Genomic DNA, 10,355 nt, shown 5'->3' with positions numbered 1-10,355 from the left:
TTGACAGTGTAGACGCCTTAGTACCCCTCTAGTGTGCTCTGGAGCCCTCTTTTGCACAGAATGGGGCCTCCCAGCTCTCTTCTGGCCCCCCAGACCCCTTAGACACTCTCTAGTCTCTTTGGAACCTCTCCAGATTTCTCCCTTCTTCCCCAGGGGCATTTCTGGACCATGGAGACGTCTTAGCATCCCTCTAGCGCGCTCTGGACCACTGTTTCCCACCGAATGGGGCCCCCCAGCTCTCTTCTGGCCCCCAGGCCCCTTAGACACCCTCTAGTCTCCTTGCAACCCCTCCAGATTTCTCCCTTCTTCCCCAGAGGCATTTCTTGACAGTGTAGACGCCTTAGTACCCCTCTAGTGTGCTCTGGAGCCCTCTTTTGCACAGAATGGGGCCTCCCAGCTCTCTTCTGGCCCCCCAGACCCCTTAGACACTCTCTAGTCTCTTTGGAACCTCTCCAGATTTCTCCCTTCTTCCCCAGGGGCATTTCTGGACCATGGAGACGTCTTAGCATCCCTCTAGCGCGCTCTGGACCACTGTTTCCCACCGAATGGGGCCCCCCAGCTCTCTTCTGGCCCCCAGGCCCCTTAGACACCCTCTAGTCTCCTCAGAACCCCTCCAGATTTCTCCCTTCTTGCCCAGAGGCATTTCTTGACCGTGTAGACTCCTTAACATCTCCGTAGTGCGCTCTGGATCCCTCTTTTCCACAGAATTGGGCCCCCCAGCTCTCTTCGGGCCCCCCAGACCCCGTACACACCCTCTAGTCTCCTTGCAACCCCTCCAGATTTCTCCCTTCTTCCCCAGAGGCATTTCTTGACTGTGTAGACGCCTTAGCACCTCTCTAGTGCGCTCTGGACCCCTCTTTTCCACAGAATTGGCCCCCCTGGCTCTCTTCAGGCCCCCCAGGCCCCTTAGACACCCTCTAGTCTCCTCGCAACCCCTTCAGATTTCTCCCTTCTTCCCCAGAGGCATTTTTGGACCATGTAGACACCTTAGCACTCCCCTAGTGCGCTCTGGACCCCTCTTTTCCACAGAATTGGGCCACCTGGCTGTCTTCTGGCCCCCCAGACCCCTTAGACACCTTGTATTCTGCTCGGAACCCCTCCAGATTGCTCCCTTCTTCCCCAGAGGCATTTCTTGACCATGTAGACGTCTTAGCACCCCTGTAATGTGCTCTGGAGCCCTCTTTTCCATAAAATTGGGCCCCCCAGCCCTCTTCTGGCCCCCCAGGCCCCTTAGACACTCTTTAGTCTCCTCGCAACCCCTCCAGATTCCTCCCTTCTTCCCCAGAGGCATTTCTGGACCATGTAGATGCCTTAGCACCCCTCTAGTGCGCTCTGGAGCCCTCTTTTTCACAGAATTGGGTCCCCTGGCTGTCTTCTGGCCCCACAGACCCCTTAGATACTCTCTAGTCTCCTCGCAACCCCTCCAGATTTCTCCCTTCTTCCCCAGAGGCATTTCTGGACCACGTAGACGCCTTAGCACTTCTATAGTGTGCTCTGGAGCCCTCTTTTCGACAGAATGGGGCCCCCCAGCCCCCTTAGACATCCTCTAGTGTCCTTGGAACCCCTCCAGATTTCTCCCTTCTTCCCCAGAGGCATTTCTGGACTATGCAGATGACCTAGCACCCCTCTAGTGCGCTCTGGAGCCCTCTTTTCCACAGAATTGGGCCCCCCAGGCCTCTTCTGGCTCCCAAGCCCTGTTAGACATCCCCTCGTCTCCTTGCAACCCCTCCAGATTTCTCCCTTCTTCCCCAGAGGCATTTCTGGACCATGTAGGCGCCTTACCACCCCTCTAGTGCACTCTGGACCCCTCTTTTCCGCAGCATTGGCCCCCCTGGCTCTCTTCTGGCCCCCCAGACCACTTAGATACCCTCTAGTCTCCTCGCAACCCCTCCAGATTTCTCCCTTCTTCCCCAGAGGCATTTCTTGACCATGTAGACGCCTTAGCACACCTCTGGTGCACTCTGGAACCCTTTTTTCCACAGAATTAGGCCACCTGGCTGTCTTCTGGCCCCCCAGACCCCTTAGACAACTTGTATTCTACTCGCAACCCCTCCAGATTTCTCCCTTCTTTCCCAGAGGCTTTTCTGGACTATGTAGACGACCCAGCACCCCTCTAGTGCACTCTGGAGCCCTCTTTTCCACAGAATTGGGCCCCCCAGCTCTTTCTTGGCCCCCAAGACCCCTTAGACACCCTCTAGTCTCCTCGCAACCCCTCCAGATTTCGCCCTTCTTCCCCAGAGGCATTTCTGGACCATGTAGACGCCTTAGCACCCCTCTAGTGTGCTCTGGAGCCCTCTTTTCAACAGAATTGGGCCCCCCAGCCCTCTTCTGGCTACCCAGCCCCGTTAGACACTCTCTAGTCTCTTTGGAACCCCTCCAGATTTCTCCCTTCTTCCCCAGAGGCATTTCTGGACCATGTAGGCGCCTTAACATCCCTCTAGTGAACTCTGGAATCCTTTTTTCCACAGAATGGGACCCCCCAGCTCCCTTCGGGCCCTCCAGACCCTTTAGACACCCTCTAGTCTCCTCGCAACCCCTCCAGATTTCTCCCTTGTTCCCCAGAGGCAATTCTGGACCATGCAGACACCTTAGTACGCCTCTAGTGCGCCCTGGACTGCTCTTTTCCACAGAATCACAACCCCAGCCCCTTTAGACACCCTCTAGTCTCCTGGCAATCCCTCCAGATTTCTCCCTTCTTCCCCAGAGCCATTTCTTGACCATGTAGACGCCTTAGCACCCCTCTACTGTGCTCTGGAGCCCTCTCTTCCACAGAATGGGGCCCCCCACCTGTCTTCTGGCCCCCCAGCCCCCTTAGACACCCTCTAGTCTCCTCGCAACCCCTCCAGATTTCTCCCTTCTTCCCCAGAGGCATTTCTGGACCATGTAGACACCTTAGCACCCCTCTAGTGCGCTCTGGACCCCTCTTTTCCACAGAATGCGCCCCCCCAGCTCTCTTCTGGTCCCGCAGACCCCTTGGACACCCTCTAGTCTCCTTGCAACCCTTACAGATTTCTCCCTTCTTGCCCAGAGCCATTTCTTGACTGTGTAGATGCCTTAGCACCCCTCTAGTGTGCTCTGGAACCCTTTTTTCCACAGAATGGGCCCCCCCTAGCTGTATTCTGGGCCCCTAGACCCCTTAGACACCCTCTAGTGTCCTCGCAACCCCTCCAGATTTCTCCCTTCTTCCCCAGAGGCATTTCTGGACCATGTAGATGCCTTAGCACCCCTCTAGTGCGCTCTGGAGCCCTCTTTTCCACGGAATGGGGCCCCCTAGCTCTCTTCTGGCCCCCCAGGCCCCTTAGACACCCTCTAGTCTCCTCGCAACACCTCCAGATTTCTCCCTTCTTGCCCAGAGGCATTGCGTGATGATGTAGACGCCTTAACAGCTCTCTACTGTGCTCTGGACCCCTGTTTTCCACGGACTTGGGTCACCTGGCTGTCTTCTGGCCCCCTAGGCCCCTTAGACACCCTCTAGTCTCCTCGCAACCCCTTCAGATTGCTCCCTTCTTTTCCAGAGGCATTTATTGACAGTGTAGACGCCTTAGCACCCCTCTAGTGCGCTGTGGATCCCTCTTTACCACAGAATGGGGCCCCCCAGCTCTCTTCTGGCCTTCCAGACGCCTTAGACACCCTCTAGTCTACTCGCAACCCCTCCAGATTTCTCCCTTCTTCCCCAGAGGCATTTCTTGACAGTGTATACGCCTTAGCACCCTTCTACTGTGCTCTCAACAACTCTTTTCCACTGAATTGGGCCACCTGGCTGTCTTCGAGCCCTAATGCGATTAACCTTTTTTTTGCCTCAGAGCTCCATTTTGGATATCTAGAGTACCTTAGGACCCTGTTAGAAGCCTCAGAATTCCTGTTGAGCTTTTCTTCATGCTGTGGAGCCCTTTTTTGTTCCCCTACCAGACTTAGCAGCCCTCTGTTCTGCTTTGGCCTCATCTCTTGTGCTTTTATTTTTCCGTGCAGAGCTCTCTTTGTCCTCCAGTCCCCTCAGCACCCCTCCAGTCCCCTCAGCAGGCTTGTAAAGGCCTTTGTCATGATCCAAAGCTGTGTTTTGGATCTCCAGTTCCCTTAGGACCCCTATAGTGCACTGAGAACCCGTCTGGAGGCCTTTGTTGTGCCCCACAGCCCTGTTTTGGTCATCTGCATAGTATGAGAGCCTTCCTGTCTCCTCAGAGCACCTGCTGAGGTCAGTCACGTTAGCCAGTTTCGGTTTTTTTGCCATTTAGTCCCCTTAGGAGCCCTCTGGTCTGCTGAGAACCACTCCTGGGGTGTGGTGCTTGTTCTGCACCAGAGCTGTCCTCTGGCTGCACAGCCCCCTTTGGAATTCTCTAGTCTGCTCAGAAGCCCTTCAGATTTCTTCCTTGTTCTCCCGAGTCATTCCTTGGCCATGCAGGCTGCTTAGCACCTCTCTAGTGGCCTCTGGACTACTCTTTTGTCCTTCCTTGTTCCCTAGAGCTGTCTTTTGGCTATTTCCTTTAGGAGTTATTTAGTGGTCTCAGAATTCTTCCTGAGCCCTCTCTTATGCCCTAGAGTGCTTTTTTCATCGTTTAGGTGCCTGAGTACCCATGTTTTCTTCTGAACCCCTTTGGAGGCTTTACTTGTTCTCTTCTGCCTTCTTTTAGTTGCTCTCTAGTCTGTGTAAGAGATATCTAATCTGCTCTGGATTCTTCTTTAGAGCTTTGTTGTGCTGCATAGACCTCTATTGGTCCTGTAGAGCTCTGAGGAACCCCTTTAGTTTACTCTGGACTACTCTGTCAGTCTTTCTTTTGTGCCTGAACTCTGTTTTGGCCCTTTAGTCCTTGTGTGACCGCTGCCATCCATTCATAACTGCTTCTGGAAGCCTTTGTTGTGCCCCAGAGCCCTGCGTGGGTTCTCCAGCCCTCTTAGCATCCCTCTTCCCTCCTCGTGCGCGTCCTCCACTTAGGCATACAGAGGTAGTATTCCCGTGGGGAACGCTCCATTCCACCCAGTGGCCCCTTTTTCTAAGCACTCTAGGTACTATACAGGAAATACCCCTGTTTGGAAGTACTCACATTACAGAAGCAGCGTTGTTCCGGGGGGTTATTTAGATATCTTGGTTTGCCCTAGAGGAAATGCTGTCTTCCTACAACAGCTGTATTCAATACAGGTGTGAACCAATTAGAGCAGTGTGGTGTAGCGTTCCCTTTATAGGTTATGTGGAATCTTGTAGTTTTCTTTCTAAGCCTAAGTAGAACTGATTTCTAGTTTTCAGTGTAAAGGCTAGTGTTAGTTAGGGTAAAAGAATTTAATAACAGACCTCCTGGTATTATGGATATAGTATATGAAGTCTTAGTAACAAAGAAGATGGTCCATTTTATCCAAGAGGTCTGTTTAGCCTTTCTGTGCTCTGCAGCCTAGCTACAGAGTGGAAGCAAAAGCCTTGCTCTTCCCTAGCCCTCTGTCTTTATGGCTGGCAGTGCTTTGCCCCTCCCCTTCCCAGGGCTTGTGGGTTGGGCAGTGGGCGGGGCTAGGGGTACATAAAGCGAGGGCCTGGTGGCAGGGAGTTCATTCTGCATTTGCTGTCCTTTGGGGTTAGTGGTCTGGACTTGCCTCGGCGAATAGCAGCATTTGAAGAAGCAAAGGTATCCAGGAAGAGTTATTGCTGCATTTGGAGATGCAAAGGCTGTTCCTTAAGATTAGAGCAACGGGATGGCTGAAGGTGGAGCCGTAAGCCTGCCAGAAAATCGCTTAAAGCAGGCAGTTTTGGTTTTGCGTCGGTGTCTCGGCGCGGGGCGTTCAGGGGTGGAAGAGGGCTTCCGCGTCTGCAGTCGTATCTTTTGTTAACCATCAGTATTGTTTTGTTGCGTTTCTGTGTTTATTGCGGAAGGGATGCAGCTTCATCGCTTGGCTCTTTGAAGATGATGACACTCGAAGAATTGTTTGTCCCTCAGCTGGATTGCAGAGAAAAGGACAGAACAGGGGTCCCCGGAAAACATTTCCATCTACGTTTCCGCTCTACGTAGTGCTTGTGTGCCTTATGTCCAGTAATGTGGATGCATGTGAGATATCGTTCTCGTCAGCTACTGTGGTTTCCGGCTTGCTTGCCGGATGTTCTGCTGCTCCTCAGAAATATTGTCAGCTCTGTTCCAAGAGGAAGTGAGTAAGTTTTTTTTGTAGTATGCAGAGTTATGGAAGAGTCTAGACTTTATGTGAAGAGTGTGAAGAGCCAAGTGAGCATTCTTCCTGCCTGGAAGTGCAGTATGATGAGAAAGGAAGTCACATCTTTGGAAACTAAGTGCAGCTGTGAGTAAGTCCATGTGTCTGAAGGGGTCAAAAAGCAACCTCCTGCAAGCTAACGAATTCACCTCTTTTCTTGTCCAAGCCTCAGTGCTGAGAGAGGAAAAAAGCTGCTGGCCTTCTCGGGACCGGCAGGAAACAATTTGCAGTCTCGCCTGGCAGCTCTTTTCTTTCATCTGTGCCTGCGAACCCACTGCCATCTGCTCTTTTGTGGCTCTGCTTCTGACTCCTACCGTGGCTTCTGGGGCTGTCCGCTTTGCTTTTTCAGATACCTTGCGGGCCTTTTCCAGGCATGCCTGAGGATTTGAGGTGAGGTAGAATGGGTGAGTGTAATGGCGTGTCAGTTGTTTTACGGCTAGTCCGCAGTGCCTAGGAGAAGAGTAATTTTGTTGTTTTGTTTTTTGCAGGGGCCATGGGATTACTTTCAGTCAGGATGTGGGAGTATCGCTTTGGCGCGGTGCGGGTGAATGGAGCGACAACGGCGGTTTGGAGAGGCACGCTCTTGCAGATGAGCATGGAGGTGCCCGGCACGGGGGGTGACTGCTTGCGCTTTGGTTTGGCAGGTGATGAAGGTGAGCGAAGGAAGATTAGAGAGGATGTGGCTGCCGTTGAGTGATGCCTCTTAAGGATCAAAAGTGACCTGACTGCCCCCCCCCCCCCCCCCCCCGCCCCCAGCCCTGGAAAAGCTAAGGTGAGGGGCAAAGGGTGTTGGGGTTGTCTTCATTCTGTGCATGCGTGCTGATATTCAGTGTAGTAGGGAGGGCTGCTCTGGATGAGTGGTGTGTGAGGCAGAGGTGGTGGGGTGCGCATGGCAGAAAGTGAGGGTGTGGTACGTAGGGCAGCTCCAGCCTGTGTCTGTGTTGTTGTGTAGTCTATGTGGTGTGTGTTGTAGCTGTGCTATCTTTTGCTCAGGTCTTGATGTTGCTCTTGCTCTTTGTGCTCAAGGAGCACAGCCCACGCTCCACAGCGCCATCGCGGCAGGCATCCGCCGTCTTTTGCCCGGCCTCAGTCATCGGCATCGCTCCAGCGGATCGCGTCTCGTCCCGTGCGGGCAGCCGAAAGGGGCGGTCCGTCGCTCCGGCTTTGCATCGTGACCATTTGCGGCCGCTCATCTTCGGGGCCATTGTCGAGGCCTTTTTGCCTGCCCCTCTTCTGTTTCTGCTCTTGTTTTTCATCTTCTTGGCATCCTTTCAGGGTTCTTCCCTGTATCGCCGCAGCCTCGGGTCTTCCCGGCCGGGTGCTTCAGCATCGGTCGTCCCGGCTTTGCGGGCCGCTTTCCATCCCGGGCAGTGGCGTTTGACTCTTTTCTGGGCTCATCCGGAGCAGCAGAGCCGCACGGTCATGGCATCGTAGGGCTTTCTGGCTGGTAGCATCTTATGCGTGGGAATAGTTCTTTTTGCGTACGGCTTTCCTGCATGTTTGTGTCTGATGCTTGTACCTATGTGTGTTTGTTTTGTGTCTAATGCTTGTCTGTGTGTGTGGGGATGGAGCTGCTTTGCCTGTGGTTATTAGCAATGGTAGCGTATGGAGCGTGGCAGCGATGGCCCGGAATGGTGATCGGTCAGTGTCCGTGTGCTCCAGTTTATGTTGCTTTTTGCAGATGCAGAACAGTGTTCCAAGTGGGTCCAAGGGCGCTGGAAGGAAGGGGCATGCCCCAAGAAGGTGAGCTAGAGATTTGGTGTTGGAAGGAGAGTGTTGCGGTCAGTGGGTTGCGCGGTTAATTTTTGCTTTGTGCTTGTAGGCATGGAGCCTTGCGGGGAGCAGGTCGCTCACATCCAGGAGGAGCAGGGTGAGGTGAGCATCAGTCTGGGTGAGGACGTAGAGCCCGGCGTAGGGCCGTCACCTCGTCGGCGCCGTCCCCATTGCCCGGCGCCGTTCCTGTTTTACAGGTGTGTGGCAGACCTCGGCGTGGGGAGCCGTAGCCCAGCAGTCGGGATGGGAGAGCGGAGCAGGTAAAGGTATTGTAGCGAGGTAATGTTGTGCATGGGGTGTGGTTTTTGGCATGACCTCAAGCTGTGGTCTTCTCTGTGGTTTTGCAGGCATTGCAGGAAGTTTTGGAGAGGAGAAGCTGAGCGGCAACGAGGAGCCTGAGCAGGTGAGAAGGGAAGCTTGTCTGCCTGAGTTTTATTATGCGGTAGGGTGCTGCTGGCCTGCCTCTCGGTGATGTGTTTTGCTCTGCTTTTTCAGGTACGGTGCAGGCCTTTCCCAGGCGTGGCTGAGGTTTTGAGGTGAAGTGGAATGGGTGCGTATAATGGTGTGGCAGTAGTTGTAGGGCTAGTCCGCACTGCCTAGCAGAAGAGTAATTTTGCTTTGCTTTTTCCAGATGCCATGGGCAGCCTCACAGCCACAGTGCTGGAGCGTGGCTTTGGCACAGTACAGGTGAGTGCGATGATAATGGTGGTTTGGAGGAGGGTGCTCTCGCAGATGTGGCTGGAGCTGACCGGCAAGGGGGTCACTGCTTGTGCTCTGGTTTGGCAGGTGATAAAGGCAACTGTGGTGACTGAAGGGAGATCAGCGCGGATGCGGCTGCCATTGAGGATGGCTCTTGAGGAGCGATGGTGATGCCCAGCATTTGAACAGTAAAGTTGAGGGGCAAAGGGTATCAGGGGTGTCTTAACTCTGTGTGTGTGTGTGTGTGTGTGCACGCTGATGTTCAGTGTAGAGCGGAGGGCTGTTCTGGATGAGTGGGGTATGTGTGAGGCAGAGGTGCTGAGGTGCGCATGGCAGAAAGTGAGGGTGCGGTAGGCGGGGCAGCTCCAGCCTGTGTCTGTGTTGTTGTGTAGTCTATGTGGTGTGTGTTGTAGCTGTGCTATCTTTTGCTCAGGTCTTGATGTCGCCCTTGCTCTTTGTGCTCAAGGAGCACGGCCTACACTGTGGAGCGCTAGCATTGTAGGCCTCTGTCATGTTTTGCTGGCTTGACTCATCAGTATCGCACCCACGGACGGTGTCTCGTCACGTGCAGGCAGCCGAAGGGGGCGGTCCGTGCCTCCGGCTTTGCATCGTGCCCATCGATCTTTGCGGCCACGGTCGAGGCCTCGTCGGCCGCTCTCGTTCTGAGGCCGCTCTTTTTTTGCGTCTCACCGGTGCCCTTTCAGGGTTTTCTTCCCTGTGTCATCACGGCCTCAGGTCTTCCTCGCTGGCCTCTTCCGCATGGCCGTTCCTCGCTTTGCCGGCCGCTTTCCATCCCGGGTGTTGACATCTTAGTCTTTTCTGGGCTCGTCCAGAGCAACAGAGCCGCAGGGCTGTGGTGTCATCAGATACCATGTGGAACGCATTGGAATAGTTCTTTTTGCATAGGGCTTTCCTTCATGTTTGTGTCTAATGTTTTTTTTTTTTTTTTGGTCTGTCTGTGTGTGTTTGGAGCTGCCTTGCTTGTGGGTGTTAGGAATGGTGGTGTGCGGAGTGTGTCAGTGATGGACTGGAATGGTGATTTGTCAATGTCTGTGTGCTCCACTTTATGTTGTTTTGTTTTGTTGTTTTTTGCAGATGCTGAGCAGTGTTCTGAGTGGGCCCAAGGGAGCTGGAGGAAGAAAGGGGCATGCCCCAAGAAGGTGAGCTAGAGATTTGGTGTTGGAAGGAGAGTGTTGCGGTCAGTGGGTTGCGCGGTTAATTTTTGCTTTGTGCTTGTAGGCGTGGAGCCTTGCGGGGAGCAGGTCGCTCACATCCAGGAGGAGCAGGGTGAGGTGAGCATCAGTCTGGGTGAGGACGTAGAGCCCGGCGTAGGGCCGTCACCTCGTCGGCGCCGTCCCCATTGCCCGGCGCCATTCCTGTTTTACAGGTGTGTGGCAGACCTCGGCGTGGGGAGCCATAGCCCAGCAGTCGGGATGGGAGAGCGGAGCAGGTAAAGGTATTGTAGCGAGGTAATGTTGTGCATGGGGTGTGGTTTTTGGCATGACCTCAAGCTGTGGTCTTCTCTGTGGTTTTGCAGGCATTGCAGGAAGTTTTGGAGAGGAGAAGCTGAGCGGCAACGAGGAGCCTGAGCAGGTGAGAAGGGAAGCTTGTCTGCCTGAGTTTTATTATGCGGTAGGGTGCTGCTGGCCTGCCTCTCGGTGATGTGTTTTGCTCTGCTTTTTCAGGTACGGTGCAGGCCT

The 10,355-nt window shown here is 54.0% G+C and overlaps 1 long non-coding RNA gene across 1 annotated transcript; it reads left to right on the top strand.

Moving 5' to 3' along the window:
* The first annotated feature begins 8,585 nt into the window (after positions 1 to 8,585).
* LOC135326979 (uncharacterized) lies at positions 8,586 to 9,958 on the top strand. The gene is made up of 4 exons (XR_010387122.1): positions 8,586 to 8,643; positions 8,743 to 8,843; positions 9,751 to 9,815; positions 9,895 to 9,958. It is a non-coding gene; the product is annotated as an uncharacterized LOC135326979 (long non-coding RNA).
* Positions 9,959 to 10,355: the final 397 nt, after the last annotated feature.

Source organism: Dromaius novaehollandiae, unplaced genomic scaffold (genome assembly GCF_036370855.1).
Source record: "Dromaius novaehollandiae isolate bDroNov1 unplaced genomic scaffold, bDroNov1.hap1 HAP1_SCAFFOLD_58, whole genome shotgun sequence".
Taxonomy (NCBI): domain Eukaryota; kingdom Metazoa; phylum Chordata; class Aves; order Casuariiformes; family Dromaiidae; genus Dromaius; species Dromaius novaehollandiae.
Note: the sequence above shows the minus strand (reverse complement) of the source record. Positions and strands in the feature narration are given on the sequence as shown.